This window comes from Pleurodeles waltl, chromosome 4_2 (assembly GCF_031143425.1).
Source record: "Pleurodeles waltl isolate 20211129_DDA chromosome 4_2, aPleWal1.hap1.20221129, whole genome shotgun sequence".
Classification (NCBI taxonomy): Eukaryota; Metazoa; Chordata; class Amphibia; order Caudata; family Salamandridae; genus Pleurodeles; species Pleurodeles waltl.
In genome coordinates this window covers 380109245-380127236 of record NC_090443.1, presented here as the reverse complement: position 1 = coordinate 380127236, position 17992 = coordinate 380109245, and the positions used below count along the sequence as shown (strand labels likewise).

Below are 17992 nucleotides of genomic sequence, written 5' to 3'. Positions count from 1 at the left end.
GATGCTGCCCTTATGACTCTGAAGGCTATTGATTGATCAGTGTATAGAGCAAACAGTGTTACACATATTGAGGGATATTGATCTACCTTTCAAACTAAGTTGTGACTAAAATGTATATATCCTAGCAAGTTTCACCTTTATTGTGAGTTTTGAATAGTTACTGTATTTGCTAGCATAATCTAATATTTGAATGTTCCATGGCTCTTGTTATAAAAAAAACTATTTGAGGAGGGCAGGGGAGGGTGTGGAAGGGAAACAGAGTGACAAAGGAAGTCAGACACAATTGTTAGGAATAGCAAGGAGGCTACTGAATAAAGAAGAATACCAGGCACTACTCATAAAATGAAGGAGAAGAACATCATGGAAGGATTAATGCAAAGCAACTTGCATGAAAACTGGAATGCACAATTATTGTGACAACACTCACTTTGCCGTTGTTAATTAACTTTGCCAATATTTATTTATATTAGTAAAGTAATGGCAATGTCACACCTATATCACTAGCAGTTTCGAAAACTGAAATCACACATATCAAAAATTACCTATTTTATAACTCTTACAAAACATTTTACCTGAAATGCCGCTTATACTAGTGCCACAGAAACCTTTCTGTGTGCCTTAATATGGCAGATGCAATTGCTAAAAAGTCTAAGCATTGCCTTACCCTTTAAACGATTGTCTCAAAACTTCAACCTTTTACCAGGAAATGTTCTATTCAACACTTTACTGATAAAGCTTAGCAATAGATAAAATTCCAGTTAATCAGTACAACATTCACAGTGTCTGAGCAAGCTCATACAATTTGGCAGACTGGGAATTTTTAATACTGGTTTTTTTTTTTTCAAAGAATCTCTAGTCCCTGGTTAACAAATTCAAAAAGGTGGCAAATTCATAGATTTCAGTTTCCATCCTAGATTAATTTAGTTAAAGACAGAAGGCGGTATCCCAACTGTTAAGTGGTGGTCTCTTCAGAAGAGTCCACAAAAAATGTTCAAACACATTATCAAAAAATGTACACAAGTTACCAACCATTAAACTATTGGTAGGGATATCATTAGTTCTATAACTTAAAGAATGGGTCGCAGTACAAAGATCCAAGAAAGTCAAACAGTATATTGTTAGCAGATTAAGGGGGTTGCCTTTATTAGCTTTGTGCCTAAAGGAACAACTACACAGAAACTCTGTTGGTTTAGTGTACTTTATGCATTACTGGTATTAAAATCATCATATAATTTATATTCTTTGTATTCTATGTACCCCACTCTCAAATTAGTTATATTTGTGTATTAAGGCGTATGTTTCAAAATTGACAGCATTTTTGTTCATGTCATTATTCACTGCAAAATGATAACCTGCCACTATAATCATATTTTTCTGTATGTTTCAAATTGTCTTTCAAATGATTGTTTTTAAATAATGATCAGGCTTCATAGGAATTGATTTTTTGACTTCTCATTTATAATAAGCAAGGTTTCATAGCATGTAAGTGAAAGGTCAGAAGAGCTTTACTAGTAGTTCTTTATTTTTAACATTTTTACCAGTGTTCAAACCAAATATATAAACCAGAACAGAGTGTCATTAGACAGAGAAAAGCTTTGTTCCAGGAACTGAATACTGAAGGTCATAAAGAAGACATAATCACCTTGTCAGGGTAAATGCTACTGGAAAGGTACATCCAGCCTTCACTCGGCTTATCTCCCAATTTGCCGACGCAAATGGGAAAAGCAGCTGTTATTTCTTTGCTGAACATTAGTTCCATTGTTCAAAAAAGGTATGTAGGTGTGAACTATCTTTGAAACTCAAATAAGCCTCTTTAGATGCCTAGTTTAGTCTAGCTGGCTGAGAAAAAGGAAGGGCTGGGGATAGTGGTGTAAACAAGATTTATTGTACTATCATAATATTACAATATTTTCTGCTTACTGACAAGTATCACTGACACTATATGGTTTGTTTTAATAACATTTTCTATTTATATTGTATGCTTGTATTGCTACATACACTACGTGCATGCGGCAGCACTACGTGCAAGGTAAACAGTGGTGCAGAGTGTGGACCATTGGCCTCTGCTTTCATTGGCCTTCGCTTCCATTTTGGTTCACGACTCCATTTTGTCGAGTCTGGTTCGGTGCGTAAGGCACTGTTCTGTGTTTTTCCACAAGCTTCGGCAAGCTGAAGGGTGGGGTGTTTTTCTGCTCAACTTCGCTCCATCTGCCTGGTACGAAGGGCGCTATTTACATTCCACGAGCTATCAGTTAGAACAACAGGGGGATGCGCCTGTACACAAGGAGGAATGCAAGCTTCACCTTGGAGTCCTCTCCTGGGAACTTGGCCCGTTCTGAGGAGACGTCTCGAAGGGTGAACAAGGTACCGCCGATTGCACAATTTGTAAAGGAGGGGGTCTTTTTCTAGAAAAGACTCCTGGGCGTTAGTAAATACTATAAAAGTTGGGGGCCTGGATGGGCTGGTTTAGGAACTCTCTCCTGGGTTGGACGCAACGCCAGGAGGACTGATTGTCCCGAACAGAGGCTCCCTGTGTCAGCTGATTTGGGTTCCCCAGCTTTGTGTACGGCGGAGGGATGCAGACGCTCTTTTCGGTGAAGCTTTTCAATTTATTAAGTGTATTGTGTGTGCGCGCGTAATGTGTACTTATTCTTGCAGTCATTTTCATGCTATTGAGCATTGAAGTATATTGTGTGTGCGCGCGTAATATGCACTTACTCTTGCAGTCATTTTCATGCTATTGAGCATTGAGGTATATTGTGTGTGCTCGTATTATATGCACTTACTCTTGCAATTATTCACAGAGTGCTTATATCTTTATCATTATTCTCATGTTATTCTCCTGATGTATATATATATATATTAGTGTGGTTTAGTTTTGCTAGCTGAGAACTTGCCCCTTAAATAAACTTGATTATTCTACTTACGAAGGTGTTTGAGAGTGATTGCTTTACATTGTGCCTTAAAATATCCTGAAGTGCATAGTTTTGATATTCTGAAGAGTAAAGCAGCACAATGCTCCAGGCTAGGATTTTGATTTTCATAAATCTTCAAAACATAGCCAGGTTTCTAGTGTTATAGTGTGTGCCTATTCATGAAGAAAGAGGGTGTTGGTTCCATTTACTATTTCTGTGACGTTTCACAGGGCTGATTGTTATCTATAATGCACTTTACTCAAGTAATGCTCAATGAGTTGTAGGGCGGAAGCAGTCCACCAGGTTCTCTTTTTTAGGCTGTCATGCTGGCTAAGTCCTATGTGCAAAAGGGGGTCTAAAAACACATCTAGGCTGTTTTCTGAAGAGAAATCCAGAAAATATCTCATTCAAAGTGTTTGAATGGGTTAGTTACACTTGTACTGGATGCCTTGCATGTGTATGGACTAAGCATTATTCTCCTGACGAGCTGGAATCTTGTACATTATTCAATAGGAGTAGCAATTTTACTTATTCAGGTGGAAAGATTTGAATGGTATTTATGAAACACTAAACCAATAACAATTTGTTGGAATAAGAAAAGGCTAAATCATTTCTTAGATCTAACTGGATAATATTTTACTATACCTGCCCCACCAGTCATTTATGGATCACCAAAGACAGTAGCGGCTACCACTGGCTTGTCGCTTGTGAAGTCTGGCACTGCCCTTGCAAGCCCTGGCCTCAGAGCTCACAACAGCAGTGGTAAGAATAGAAGGTAAATGTGATCCTGATAAAGACGGTTTATGTTTAACACCGACCTCTGGGAAGTGCCCCAACTGATTTTCAGTGCTGAGAAATAAATACACTTAGCAGTGCCATACACACTCTCGTGATATATTCTAAATACATTTTTTTTAATGTGGCTATCCTGCACTTGAAACAATAAAATAGGCTGCATTTAAACTCAGAACGTAATCCGTAAATCATGTGTTAACCATTTATCTCATTATTTTATGAGTGTTCAATATTAATTTTTCAGTGTGAAAAACGTACTCATTTTTAAACAACTTGGTGCTGTATTTAATTACTGTGAATAAGTATAAAATAATGCATTTGAACAAAACCTCCTCTGTGCCTCACACTGTTGACAGTAACTAAAAACACATTAACAATGACTGAAAGTATTGTAAGCCAATAACATAGTTCTTGTGCAAGTCAATGGTTGTGAGCCAAATGAATTAAAGCAAGAGGCAAAACCACTACTGTTTTTTAGTTTTTTCGCAAGTGTCTCCCTGTTGTTCACCAATACATTTTCTCTATGAGCTGTGTAGTAGCACAATCACAGAATCATGACTAGGTGTGATATGAATGCATCCATTTCTTCATTTTCTGCAGGTTATTGGCAGTATGTCGTCTTCTTTCAAAGAACTGATTTTTTTTTGGTAGAAAAAGAGAAATCTGTGATGAAACCCTGGAAAATCATGGCAGCAGCTATCTTACCACGGATTACTCACCTTATGAATACTTCCAGTATACCAAAATGTCCTGCAGGACTGAATGGGCTATGTCCCCCTTGCCGCCAGACCTGGCTATCAAGAGAGTAGTGCTTTGTGAATGTCTGGCTTGATGCTCATGTCGCGGCCTGAAAGATGTCCATAACAGACACTCCTCATGCCCATGCAGGGGTAGCAGACTTGGCTCTGGTCTAATGAGCCCTCAGACTCTCTTGGGCTGCTTCTTGGCCAGTGCACAGCAGATTTGAATAACAATGTCTATCTCCAGCAATATAGTCTTTTTCTGCACTGCCTTACCTTTGTTGACCAAGAGGACTTCACACAAAGCTGATTGTCCATTTGATGGTTCCTGGGCCTATCGAAATAAAACCTGAAAGCTTTTTTGGGTTCTAAATGTTGGAACCTCTTCTCCTCTTTCAAGGTGTGAGGCAGAACAAAGAATACCGGAAGTGTGATAGATTGTCTGACATGAAAAGGAGTCATGACTTTTAGCAAAAATGCCGCTCTGGCCCACAACAACAGTTTGCCTGGGAAAAAGGTGATGTATGGAGGCTAAATGGACAGAATTTGAAGCTCATTTATGTGACCAGATCAAGTTATCGCAATGGGAAAGACAGTTTTGAGAGTCAGGAGATGCAAAAGACAGTTGTGTTAAAGCTCAAATAGGGTATGCATAGGAATGTGAGAACCAAATTAAGGTCCCAGTATGGCATCACAAAAGGTTTGGGCGGAAACATATAAACTAGACTTTTATGAAAACACATCATAACAGGCGATTTAAACAAGGACAGTTGGTCCAGCAGGCGCAAAAAGACAGAAAGGGCTGACAAACAGCCAGAAACAGTGCCCACGGCAAGGCAAGTCCTTGCAGAGATAAAGAAGGCACAAAAAGTAACACACCCAAGAACTTTGCTTGTGCAAATGTATCCCAGTACCCAGTGTAAAACATTTTGTAGATAGACGCCTGACTGCTATTATGACATCCATGATTTGGGGAGGGAAATTAAAAGCAGCCAAATGTAACCGCTAAACCTCCATGCCTGGAGGTGAAGGTTGAGTAGACCCTGGGTGCAGGACTCTGCCTTGCTGCTGTGACATAGGAGCCTCCCTAAGTGACAGCTTGATGGAAGCACGGAGACTCATGTCCAGAAATTCAGGGTACCACATTTTCCTGGTATATTCCGAAGCCACTAAGAAGACTTTGGCCCAGTCGTTCCTAATCTTCTTTGGAACTCAAGGCACAACAGGTAGAGGCGGTAAAGCGTCTAGGAGTCCCGAACTCCACTCTCGGTGGAATGCATCTCTGAGAGAGACGCCTTAGGAACTCCACTATGCAAAAATGTTCACATTGCGCGCTCTATGGACATTGGTGGAGAGATGAAGCCAGGGCTTTCCCCAATTCAGTAAGATGCCCTGCATCACAAGTGCCACGCACGATCTGGAAGGTGTTGCTGGAAAATTTGTCCATGTGTGCCAGGTGGTTCACAACCAGAGAAATGCCTTGATGGTTCAGACGGTTCCAGAGGTTCAAAGCCTTTTGCCACAGGACCCAGGACCTAGGACCCAACCCCACACTCCTTGTTGCAGTACCTTATGGCAGTGGTGTTGTCCACAGGGACCTGAACCAGCCTCCTTTAGATGGTCAGTAGGAAGCCCAAGCAAATGGCCTGCAACTTCAATAGCTTGATGTTGAGCTGGGCCTCTGCTGATAACCAGAGTTCTCTGAGCTCCACTTCTGCCAGTGGCCTCCCCACCCCAGCAATGATGCATCTGCCATTACAATCAGCTCTGGGTGGGGTAGAGAGAAGGGTCTGTGGCCAGTCCAATTGCAGTCAAACAACCACCACTGCAGGTATTTTGCAGTTTCCTCCGAAACCTGGTTAGAATCCAACAGTTTACCTATGTGCTGAGCCTAAGGAGGCTTCATATTCCCTTGCAGAGCCTACATGTGACATCTGGCATAGTCCAACTCCAGGATGCACGAGACCAAGAAGTCTCAAATTAACTCTCATTGAGAGCTAGAAGTGAGGCTGTGGCATCAGTATCAAGGCCCAAATGCCTTGGAGTTGCTGAGCCAGAAGGAAGTTTCAAAATTGCACCATTATGCAGAACTGGTCTGATGAATGGGAGCTGCTGTGAAGGAGTCTGGAGTGACTTTAGCACATTAACCAAAAAACAAAAAGATGTTAAGAAGTCCACCGTAGTTTGGAGGTTGTCCAGAATGACAGTGGCAAGCCCGTGTTCACCATCCAGTCTTTGAGGTAGAGAAAGATTGGTATGTCCAACCTCCTAGTGTGTGCAGCGACCACTGCCATTACTGCTGTGAACACCTGATAGACCCTTTTGGAGCCAAAGGAGAGCACGGAAAAGTGAAAATGCTTTAGGCACATCCTGATCTGCAGATAACACCTGTGGGACTGCAATATGAGCATATGAAAATAGGCATGCTGCAGGCACACCACAACAATCCATTCTCTAGGATCCAGGGCAGATACAGCCTGGGCCAGTTTGTCCTGTTTCAGGAAGATGCTGAGAGGGTGAAAATCTAAAATAGGAAGAAGGCCTCTATCCTTCAGCACCAAGAAACATCCTGTTCCTGCATCCAATGCCACAACCCTCTCTATAGCTCATTTTAGAGAACTAGGACTTCTTGCTGAAGAATGAACAAATGGTCTTCTGAAAAACACTCTAATGTGGGTGGGATATGCCATGTTTCGGACAGGAATGGCAGGGTGTATCCTTGCTAAAGTATTTGGAGCACACATTTGTCAGACGTAATAGTCTGCCACCCATTTAGGTAACATCTTATCCTGCCTCAAACAGAGTGGCTATTCCAAGGGCAAACTAAACTGGCTTGGAAGCTCAAGCAGATGGATATGGAACTGGGCAGTATGCTCCTCCTGGACATTGACGGCTGGATCTCCGACGTAGCCTCGAAAGGACTGGTGGGGGCGATTTTGGTGGGGTAGTGGGCCTTGGCATTGTCTTTGTGCCAAACCCCTTCTGAAGCGTCAAAAAGGGCAAAATTGATGGGGACATGGCAACACAGGTGCAGACAGGCAGAGGGAGTGTGCTGTGGCCTTGCTTTCTTTGAAGCACCTCAGTCCTGAGTCTGCTTTCTAAAGGTATATCCAGTAATGATGTTTGGATGACACCAGAAAAACGTGGATCTCATTCATGCATGGTGCCAACCCAACACGCTGGTACAGTCTGCCCTGCCGATGCAGTCACTGGTGTCCAGCCCCCAGTGTCGTGGCAATTCTGGATGATCTGCTCTAGGTCAGAATGAAGCTCACAGGGACTTCTGGCAAGATCTTTCTGACCATGTTCCACAGTGCATACAAGTATTGTCGAAGGAGGCAGCTGGCACTGACTGAAAGAATGGCCAGACTGGGTAGAAGAACATAAGTTTCCCAATGCCTCCATTTGCTTTGACTTTCTCTCTCGCTCTCTCAAGAGAAGTCGTAAGGAAGACGTGTGGGTTTACCCTACTGGTAGAGGCATGCACCACTAGACTCATGTATGGGATGCAGTGTGAGGAAGGCAGGGTCACATGGGGCAGGTCTAGGGCATTTAGACACTTGCCTTTTTACCAGCGTGCAAGAACAAGGATTGGCTCAAGTGTCCACCAGAGTGGCAGTGAAAGCCTTACTGAAAGGAAGGAGTGGTTCTGTGGAGCTGTGTCCAAGCTACAGAACGACAGTTAGTATGTTAGTTTTGACCTCAATAGATGGAAGCTGCAAGTCAAGAACTTCGGCCGCACACCAGGTCACTGCAGCAAAAGAGGTGGATTTTGTTGAGAAGCCAGGATGAACTAAACTGAGTGTCAGAGAGGTATCCAAGCCACTGTCCTCTTTAAGGTCCATTAGAAGGCTGTCAACCAAGAAGGTACTGGAAGGGTGCTGAAGATCCACAACATGATTTCTTTGAAAGCCTCTATCTGTTGTGGTGTCACTGATGGACCCAGAAACTCAGTTTGCATTAGGACTTGTTGTGCAATTGGTTCCTCAGAAGGAGACTGAGAGGCACTTTGATGTCTTTGTGACTTCTCTGAGTGAAAACGGTTGGATGGAGAAAATTCCTGTTTTGTCTTCCTGTGTTTCTTCTTGGACTTCACCTTACCTGAGGAATTCGAATGCGAGGAGGATATTTTGTGGAAATCGTTCAATTGGATGGCCATATGCCCCTTTTTTGGTGTCCGGCAATGTAGAGTTTGGCTTTGTGCGTCCAGATCGCATTGGGGTTCATCCTGGTACAGTTGTTGCAGGCCTTAGCGTGATGTGATAACACTAGACATCAGAAACATACCTGGTGGGTATCTGCCAGAAACATCTGTTTGTGACAGTCCCTGCAGCGCTCAAACCTTGTAGTTTTTGGTGGGGACATGCTCCTTGCACACTGGTAAAACAATTTTCGAACTGAAATTTCACCAGAGTCAAGCTAAAATTTTGGGAACAAGCTCCAGATTTGTGACTAAAGGTGCAGAAAGACCTGGCGTGTATGTGCCAGTGTGATGCTTTTATGAAGTTCTGATGTTGACTCTGGGGTGGGACAGTCGACACAGAGCCACATGACACCATCTGCTGGGGCACAGGAGCAATGCTGAGAGACATTTTCAAACCGAGTAAGGGGCTTGTTGGTATTTGCAAGGTGAGGAACCTGCGGTTAGAAGTATTCTTCAAAAATTAGGATGACCATGAGCTACTGATAGTCAACAAGGTCATCAGCTGTGATCTGAAAGATACCAAGCCTGATGTTTACATGTTTAATGCTGTAGGTATCTGGTTTCACACCTGCTGGGTGCATTGGGTAACCGGGGTAGTGCTTTATTCTTGATCTGCTGTAGACAGCAACACATGAAGGCAGTGTATACTCCAAGATGTACTCTTGCTTCTTTTTTACCATTAGCAAGACTATTGTGGTGGAGCTCTGGGTGCATTAGTGTTTGCTTCATTGTTTTATGATTGAGCTATAATACAATGTCTTGCCGAGCGTACTATGTCACAGTTCACAGTAATGCCCGGGGGAATGTTAAGGCGGTATTTTTGCCAACCTAGTAAAGTTTTCTTTTTGCTCTAGGGTGCTATTGATATTCAGAAATTATCATACTTCTTATTATCAACAACATGTTGGAACGGCAGTTTGTTAGTACCAACTGAAGTGGCCATTATTTAGGTATTCTGAATAGGATAAAAAAAAGATATCCTATAATATAAAGCACAGTCCTGTGCGCAGATAGGGTGTATCACTGCCTGCACGGAATAGGTTACTGTTCACAGGTATTAAAGCCGACTTATCAGTGGGCAGTCAGTATGAGCACAGAAAGTCTGGATGTATGAGCAGTGCTCCATGTTTTAATGCCATGGTGATATGGGAGAGGTCAGCAGTGATAAATAGTTCGACAATGTTTACAGGGTTTCAACAAATACTCCATGTATGAAGATATGTAGAATTTTGATTTCAAATTAAAACAATGATACATGTTCTTTCCACTGAATCGTGATATAAGAAGTAGCATTAAGGGTTACATTTGCACTGTTCTTAGGTATCAAGTCCACAATTTAAAGCGGTCCAATGGGAATATATTAACTGAAGCACCGACGATGATGGAGCTGTGGCAGTATGCTCAAGTATTAATTTCCAGTTAAACTAAGGAAAAAAATGGTTTACACTAGTCCACACGGTCCCTCTATTCATAAAAAATAAGTGCATATTAGGTAGGTCTTGGAAATTAAGACTAATTCGGTGCATCTTGTCAATATTAGCAATTTCTCGAAATGTTCTCAGCGAAAAAAGGCTAGGGTATTATCTGTGACATAAAAAATGCTATAATAATTAACGATCTAACATCAGTGAAGACTTTTTTTATCCATGCACCGATTATAATCTATCGGGTTCACCTCAGAAAGGGACATTTTGTGTAAAAACAAAGCCAACAGTATTTCCCAGTTGCAGTGAATGATAAAGTATCCATTACAGAAGAGGAAAATGTCCCCCCTGGATTGGTAACATTATGACCCCTTAGTAAATGCATCACAAAAATTCGTCTGCCTTGCACAACACAAATATTGCCTCCTGGTGATGGAAATGACTGCTCTGAACAACAACATCTGGAGAAAGCCTGTTTGCTGACTTACAAAATTATTTAAACCTGATCAACCTCTTTTCAGACATTTTTGTGTACATCCAAGCCTGGATAAAATCACGTGCCTTGTATCAACATTCTGAAACTATAGGGCCTGGTTACGGCGTTTGTGGCAGAGTATCCCATCCGCCAAGATCGTAATCAGGCCCCTAGTTTTTAAATATTGGATCACCAGCAGCAAACTCTACCCTCAAATAAGTCTAATGCTTTCCTTTTCTCCTGCCTTACAGCTAGTGATCACATCTGACTTGCAGCAGCAAACCTTCCTAACTCAGCAGGTTTCAGAATAGATATGATTCTGGCGCTCTGTGGTAACTTCAATAACATGTTTGTCACCTTTCAAACATCCTTGCCACTCCATGCCTAACGCATCTTCTCTTTGTAAAATACAAATGCAGATTGCGGTTAAGACTCCAAACCGGGTTTATTTCCACAAAATGCAGTAGTGTGCTTCTGCTTCGGTCAGATTTTAATCCGAGGTCTCAGTAAGCACCGTTACCTCAACAGTTCTGAAGCTCCATTCGAAGTCCCTATTGAATTTTGCAAGAGAACAGACTAACGAACAGTGGAGGCGGATATTGACAGTACTTTGCTCAAGAAAAGGAATTATGACTTTTCAAAAGGACTATTTTGCAAAAGCAAAAGACGACTGGTAGAACGAAGCTTGCAAAACTAGCAAAATTAAATCGCAGGGAATTGGTGAAATTATTTTCTGTATTACGACTTCCTTTATGCAACCTAACATAGCACCACATAATTTTTAAGGTAATCATAACTTCATTTTCCTGGAAGGGAGAGAGTTTTAGTCAGAATTCCTTCCAATTTGTTTAGGGCAGACACATCACTCTATAATTCAGTGAAGTGTGACTATGTTACATCACGCATTTACATAAAGGAAGAACTGTACAGAAGTGAGGTAATGGGATTGGAAGTGATCGCCTGTACGCTACGATTCCGTCATACCAGCAGCATTTAATAGGTGTATTTTGAATAAAATCTGGTATTTTAAAAATTGTAAAAACTTAAAAGTACTCAACCCGAGGGCTGTGATTTTTGTCAGAGAAGGAAAAGTTTAGACTGTATCCCATCAGTGGAGTGGAGAGATGTCGTCAGTTTCTGAGAATGCCTAGTAACAAGTCTATCTGGAATGGTAACAAATGTGAACTGCTCTGAAAAACTGGAACAGTGTTCAATTCCACTATTTATGGTGAGACTATGAAATTCATAAGAATCATTTATGGTATTCCAGTTTGATCCTTCAATAAGAAGAGATGACAAATTTCAGGTATACAAAAGCAAAATGGGCGGATTGCGGTTAAGTATTCCCTTAACAATTGATTGTTAACCATGATAATGAGCCACCTAATATTTGACCTGAAAGCAAATCACTAGATAACATAACTTCTGTGAAAAAACTAATTGCTGTTAGGCAGTAATCTAATAAATCTGCAAAGTAAGAAATTTGATTCGTGTAATAAAATTAAATTTTTTACCAAGTGAAACTGATTTGCAAAACGAGGGCCTGATTTATATTTCAGCAGAGAGGTTACTCTGTCACAACGGTGACTGATATCTTGTCAACCGAAATATATATCCCATTATTTCCTAAGGGATTTATATTTCGATGGACGGGGTTTTCGTCACCATTGCAACGGAATAACCCGTCTGCCAAAATGTTTTTCACAAATTTAAATTCAATGACAACTCCCCTAATTTGCCATGTGTCCAAACTGTAGATTTTCCATATTTTCACCCCGATTCAAAACAAAATAAACATTAACCCAGTGTTAAGAAGTGATTCTTTTTCAAACTGAAAACTACAAAAATGCAGGAGCGAATGTGGTGCACTGAGGGATTGCGTAATGGTTTCATCAAGAATTTCTCAAAGTTTAAGAGTAACTTCAATGAGCCTAACATTTATGTAGAGAAAGATGTTACCGAAATAACATTTACTCTATGTTTGTGAGCAACAGGAAGCTTGAAATTTCTCTTTGATGTATCTTGGCCCATTGTCATACTTTGTGCTAATCTTACATACTTTAAGGAGCCAGCCCCACACTTCATAAAATGTAAAAAACAAAGGGTTGGGTGATACAAAGCTTTCGGGCCATAGATATCTATAAGCAAGGCGGCAGCACCGCACCCACACAAGAGTAAACTGAACTTTTCCTATAATTCCCACAAAGGTTACACAAAGTATTCCTATGGGACACACAACTGTGCAAGGCCAGTCTTGGTCAAGTTAATATCTATGGCTTCCTGACCAGTCAACATTGAAATCTCAAGCTTTAATCAGACTAGTGCCAACCCCAAATCTGAAATCGTCCCTACAGGATTTAGTCCATCTTTTATCTTCTCCTCATACCCCGAGCATCCTGGAAAAATCAGTGGGGTTTGCACAACCTGCAAACAAGACCTTAGTGCCTAGGACACTCGAGGATAAGAGTGAAAAGCCTGCAGTAACAGGCTTGGTTAAACATCAAGGTATGTTCTAACTATTTTATACCTCATCTAAATGAAACTAACACTACTGAAAATTTCTATATTGTTTTTGTAAATTGTTTGGTGTTGTTTCCATTTCAATTAAAGAGATAAATTATTGGAATGGTAACTTAGGGCCTGACTTCAAGTTTGGCGGTCAGACATGGCGACCACCAAACTTGCGAGTTGGACGCCATTGTCATAACAATGGCATTCCCCCCATCGTATTACAATGTTCCCACCAGGCTGACCGGCAGTAACGTTGTATTAAGCGTTACAGTGCTACGATATTGGTCTCGGCTCCTTTAGGGGAACTGAGGCCACTATTGTACCATACCAGAACCATTGAAATGCGTACTGTTTGCAAAGCAGACCATGCCCATGGGCATGGACAGTGCAGAGCCCCCGCTGTGGCCCCTGGCACTGGCTTTCTGCCAACATTTCCATAGCAGGATCAATGGAAAGGTTGGCAGACAGCTGAGTTGTGAGCAGCCAGGCAGCGCTGAGTTCAGCACTGCTGTGGCTAAGTCCAACTCAGACCGCCATTAGCCCGTCTGGAACCATGTTCCTGGCGGGGACAGCAGTCCCTTGGCGGGTCCGCCCGACAGAGTTGTAATGTGGAGGTCAGACTGCCTGGAGTGCGGTGGCCCGACCGTCACCACGAGTGTGGCGGTCCGACCGTCACCCCGAGTGTGGCAGTCCTACCGTCACCGCGAGTGTGGCGGTCCAACCATCACCGCGAATGTGGCGGTCCTCAGACCACCAGACTCGTAATGAGGTCCTAAAACATGACCTAAAGCAGCTGCTCATGGTATGGAGGAGGCATGTTAAATCTAGGAATTTATCCAATCAAAAACAAATGTCAGTGATGTAAGACTCACCAGCATTGTAACTTAAATGACTTGTGGCATAAAATGTGTAAAAGGAGCATTGGGCAATGCACTGTTTTTGTAAAAAAAAAATGGGTATTAGCTGAAAAGCTCACCAAAGGCTTGTTTGTGCAGCAGAGATCATAACTTCTGAAAGTTTTTTTATATAAATGTGATTGTATCTTTTTGTTTCCATTATACTGTTAGGAACAGAACAAAACGAAGGAGCAAAAGAGGGGGATGTTGATATATGTATGAAACATATGAACAACCACTGTTAATACCAAAAACGGCATACAGTTAACACATAGAAAGTCTTTAGTGTAAATGTAGCATACATCCCAAGTTGCGTATACATATACTGAAGCCATTTTCACCCACAGTTCCTGAAAAATCATGTTCCTTCATGACAAATGATTTCTAATTAATATACCAGACCCCGGTATGAAGCCCAAGCCCCCCAGATTTTAACATGGTTTTGAGAGCATCTCCTTGCCCCATGTATAGGCCTCTCCAACAACCTATATTCACATTTCCATTTCTCAACACTTGGTGCAACTGAATTACGCTAGTTTTGGACTATGTCTGATTTTGCCAATATCTGGCTCAGACTAAAACCAGAGTCTAGTACCTTGTAAGGTCCAGGTCTTCCAGAATATTCAACAATGCAATGTGTGGGCTTAACAAGATGCATGTGTTCATAACTTCAATGCATATACTTTCATTCCCCCCACCACACCCCATTTCAACTCGCTCAGTGTGCTACAGGCCCAGAGTATGTGTAACAGATTATCTGTAACAGGTTTACTTCGCCAGCCTCATATCGGAGACACAAGGGTAAGGAATTGAACTTAAAGCACCAGGATTTTGCTCTTGTGTAGTTTAGAACAATGCATGCACTTAAATTGCATAAAGCAGAATTTGGCCCCTATTGAGATCTCTCTAGGCACTGCTAGCGCCTCTTGCCATTGCGAGTCCTCTACAGAACCTATGGCAGTTTCCCTTGTCGCGCTCGGCTGGTCAACATCTCCGGTATGTTGGTTAGGATGGATTTGTATAGGTGAGAGACCTTATTTTTGACCCTGAGATCTTCAATTATGAGTTTGGCTTCTAAAGGATGGAAGTTAGTTGTTGAATCTAATTGACATGTATTTGGTTATAGTGCATGCCTTGTGCCTCAGTTGTAAGAATTTATACAACTGAGAATTGACCAGGCCGAATTCTCCTTGGAGACCTGAGAACTATTTGAGTGTATTGTATGTGAGGACTGCCCCTACACTGATGGTGCCTAGTCCATCCCTAAACCTCTGGGAGTGCACCTACCTGTAGGAGTACCGCTCTCACCCACAGTGAAGTTTCTTTTGTTAGTCAGCCTTGCCAGTCTACCTTTTCAGCGTATCTGACCAGGTTTTCAAGATTGTCTAGTCTCTGCGGCTGTGGGAGGTCTCATGTGGAAGGATTCTACCATATACATAGTAAAGAAGAGATTTTCTGCTAGGCTCTCGCAACTCTATTCTGTAAGCTGTTCTCCCTCAGTGTCAAAAAGCTACTCATTAATTAGTAGAACCTATGCAGCCCTGTAGTAGGACTGAAGGTCTGCCATTACCAGGACTCTATCACAGGTAGATTAGTAGCACTTTGTCATGGGCATAAAGGGGATTTGCTTTACCAAAGAAAGGAACATAAAGCGGCTGTAAGCCTGTTGAAGGACCTCCATGGGAGGGATAAGAGGTAGTTTTGCAGTGTGTATAACATTTTGATGGGTGTTACCCTACCCAGGAGATAGAGGGAAAGTGGAGCCAAGCAGCCAAAAACCGCTGCACGTTTTGACACTGAGCAATTAAGAGGGGTGTTTCCTGGTGACTCTGAAAATTAGCCTTAATTTTACCAGGAGTGACAAAGTCCACATATCAGAATAAAGAGTTCAGTTGCTTTGCTAGTCCATTTGAAAAATACAATCTGAGGGTGAGTGAAGAGTTTAGAGCCTTGTACAAAGAGGAAAACACCCCAATCTGTTTCTTTCTTTCAGGGCACAGCATGGTTGACTTGCCTACACTGATGGAAATTGCAATTAGTTGTTCTTTCAAAGTTTTTGTAGTGGTAGCACAAGAATGAATTTTGCTTTTGAGAACCCCAGTGCGAATTGAGTTGTCTCTTCTAGTGGAAAGAAGGCATAGATTATGGCTCCTGAGACCAAGCTAGTAAACAGTGGCGTAACAGAAGTCCCCGCAGTCATTGCAATGTGGGGGGCCTCCCCGAGATCCAGGGGCCCCCTCAGCACAGTATCCTGGATGAGAGCTCCTGAGCGAGACCAGAGGAGAGACCTTTATGTACTTTGCAGGGAGGCCTCTTCATGTTTCGTTATGCCAGTGCTTGCAAAGCTGAAGAGGAATATGGTATTTGTGTTTAGTTTGATGAATCTGAATAAAACACACCAATATATTTTGTTGAGTTATGACGTGTAGGTGAGGTATAGGACAATGATTAATCACTGGCTGTGCCCTTTAGGTCTAGGCAATATGCAGGGTCAAGATGATCATAAGAATGATTGAAAATATGTTTTCACTAACCCCAATTCTGTTTTACCAGTGGTGATCAACGTCTAATTCTTGAATCACCAACTGGGACATCTTTGTGAAGACCTGGGAAGATAATGACTGTTTGTCAGCGTGGATGTCATTCATGTTGGAGGGTATTTATTAATCCCTGGAGTACATGAAAAACAATGTAGATATGGTTAGTGGTCTGGGGTGGAAAAGCAAGAGAACGGAAGTCACGAGTGATCTAGAAGAAAACTGGAGAAAGGTGTGAAAATGCAATCACGGCTTCCACATCTTAGAATGTAGGGCTGTTCTTGTCTACTGAGAAAAAATGCAGATTTGAAGTCTGTGTGACAGAAAAATAAAAAGATGAACACTTAGGCTCCCGTTATGAGTTAGGCCAAACCTGCGATGGCGGTTGGACTGCCACACTCCTGACAGACTGACCGCCAGATTACGACCCTGGCAGTCAGACCACCAGGGTAATGCTGCCACCAGCGGGATCATAGATCCCGGGGTAGGGGGTGGCGGCGGTCGGAGTCATGGTCAGCCACAGCGGTGTTGGGTTCAGCGCCACTGTGCTGATCACAAGTCCTCGTTCCACCAGCCTTTTCATGGCGGGGTCCCTGCCATGATAAGGCTGGGGGGAAAGCCAGTGCTGGGGACCACAGGGGGAGCCTCTGCGCTGTCCATGCCCATGACACGGGCAGCGCATGGCTCCCCTGTCAGCACCCTTGGAATGCGCACTGTCTGCTATGCAGACAGTGAGCATTCCGAGGGTGCTGCTGTGCCACGGCATTGGTCTCGGAACCGAGACCAATGCTGTGGCACTGTTTCGGCTGGTATGACGGCAGCCTCCTCCTCACGGCTTTGGCAGTCATATAATTCTGATCAGTAAAGTCGTAATGAGGCCCTTAGTGTGACAAGAACTTGCTGTTTGCAAAATGAAGAAAATGAAGGAATATAGGAGAATTTCATCCCTGAATGGGTGACTAGCAGCTTACTAGAACAATCTCCTCTGATGTATGTCAGGCCAGATTAAATTCTGCTACCAAGACAGAAACAAGCTAACGTGTGTGGGAGGTTGGGTGTTTCTGGGGGGTATAAGGCTTAGTTGTGACCTCCATTTCGGAGAACTTAGCTACTAGATATACGTCGAATGCCAAACCACTGCTTTGAGTTTTCAAGGGTAAAGAGAAATTGTCTTATGAATAATGTTGGGCATTTTGTTGATGTTGGCTGCTCTGCTTTGGATGAGACACATGATGGGGGGGTTCTGTGCCAAGTTACCGCAGATGTCAGCTGAACATAGGTTAAGGCGATGGTAATCAGAATTCTCTTTGAGGTGTAATACTTATCCCTGTAGGAGCATGGGTACTAGAGGCATTTGGTTGCTTGGTATGAAGCAGTTGCCAGTGCTTGATCCTTTTTCTTATGGTGCTGATGTTCGAAAAACATAGCTTTCTAGTATTTTCCTATAGTTCCTCTGGTATACCATAATGACTAGAGACTAGTGCATGAGCGAAAC

General features: G+C 42.4%; 1 protein-coding gene across 6 annotated transcripts in view; it reads right to left on the bottom strand.

Moving 5' to 3' along the window:
• PBX1 (PBX homeobox 1) overlaps positions 1-17992 on the bottom strand; it is a 385571-nt gene that overhangs the window by 74895 nt on the left and 292684 nt on the right. The gene's annotated exons all lie outside the window — the stretch shown is intronic.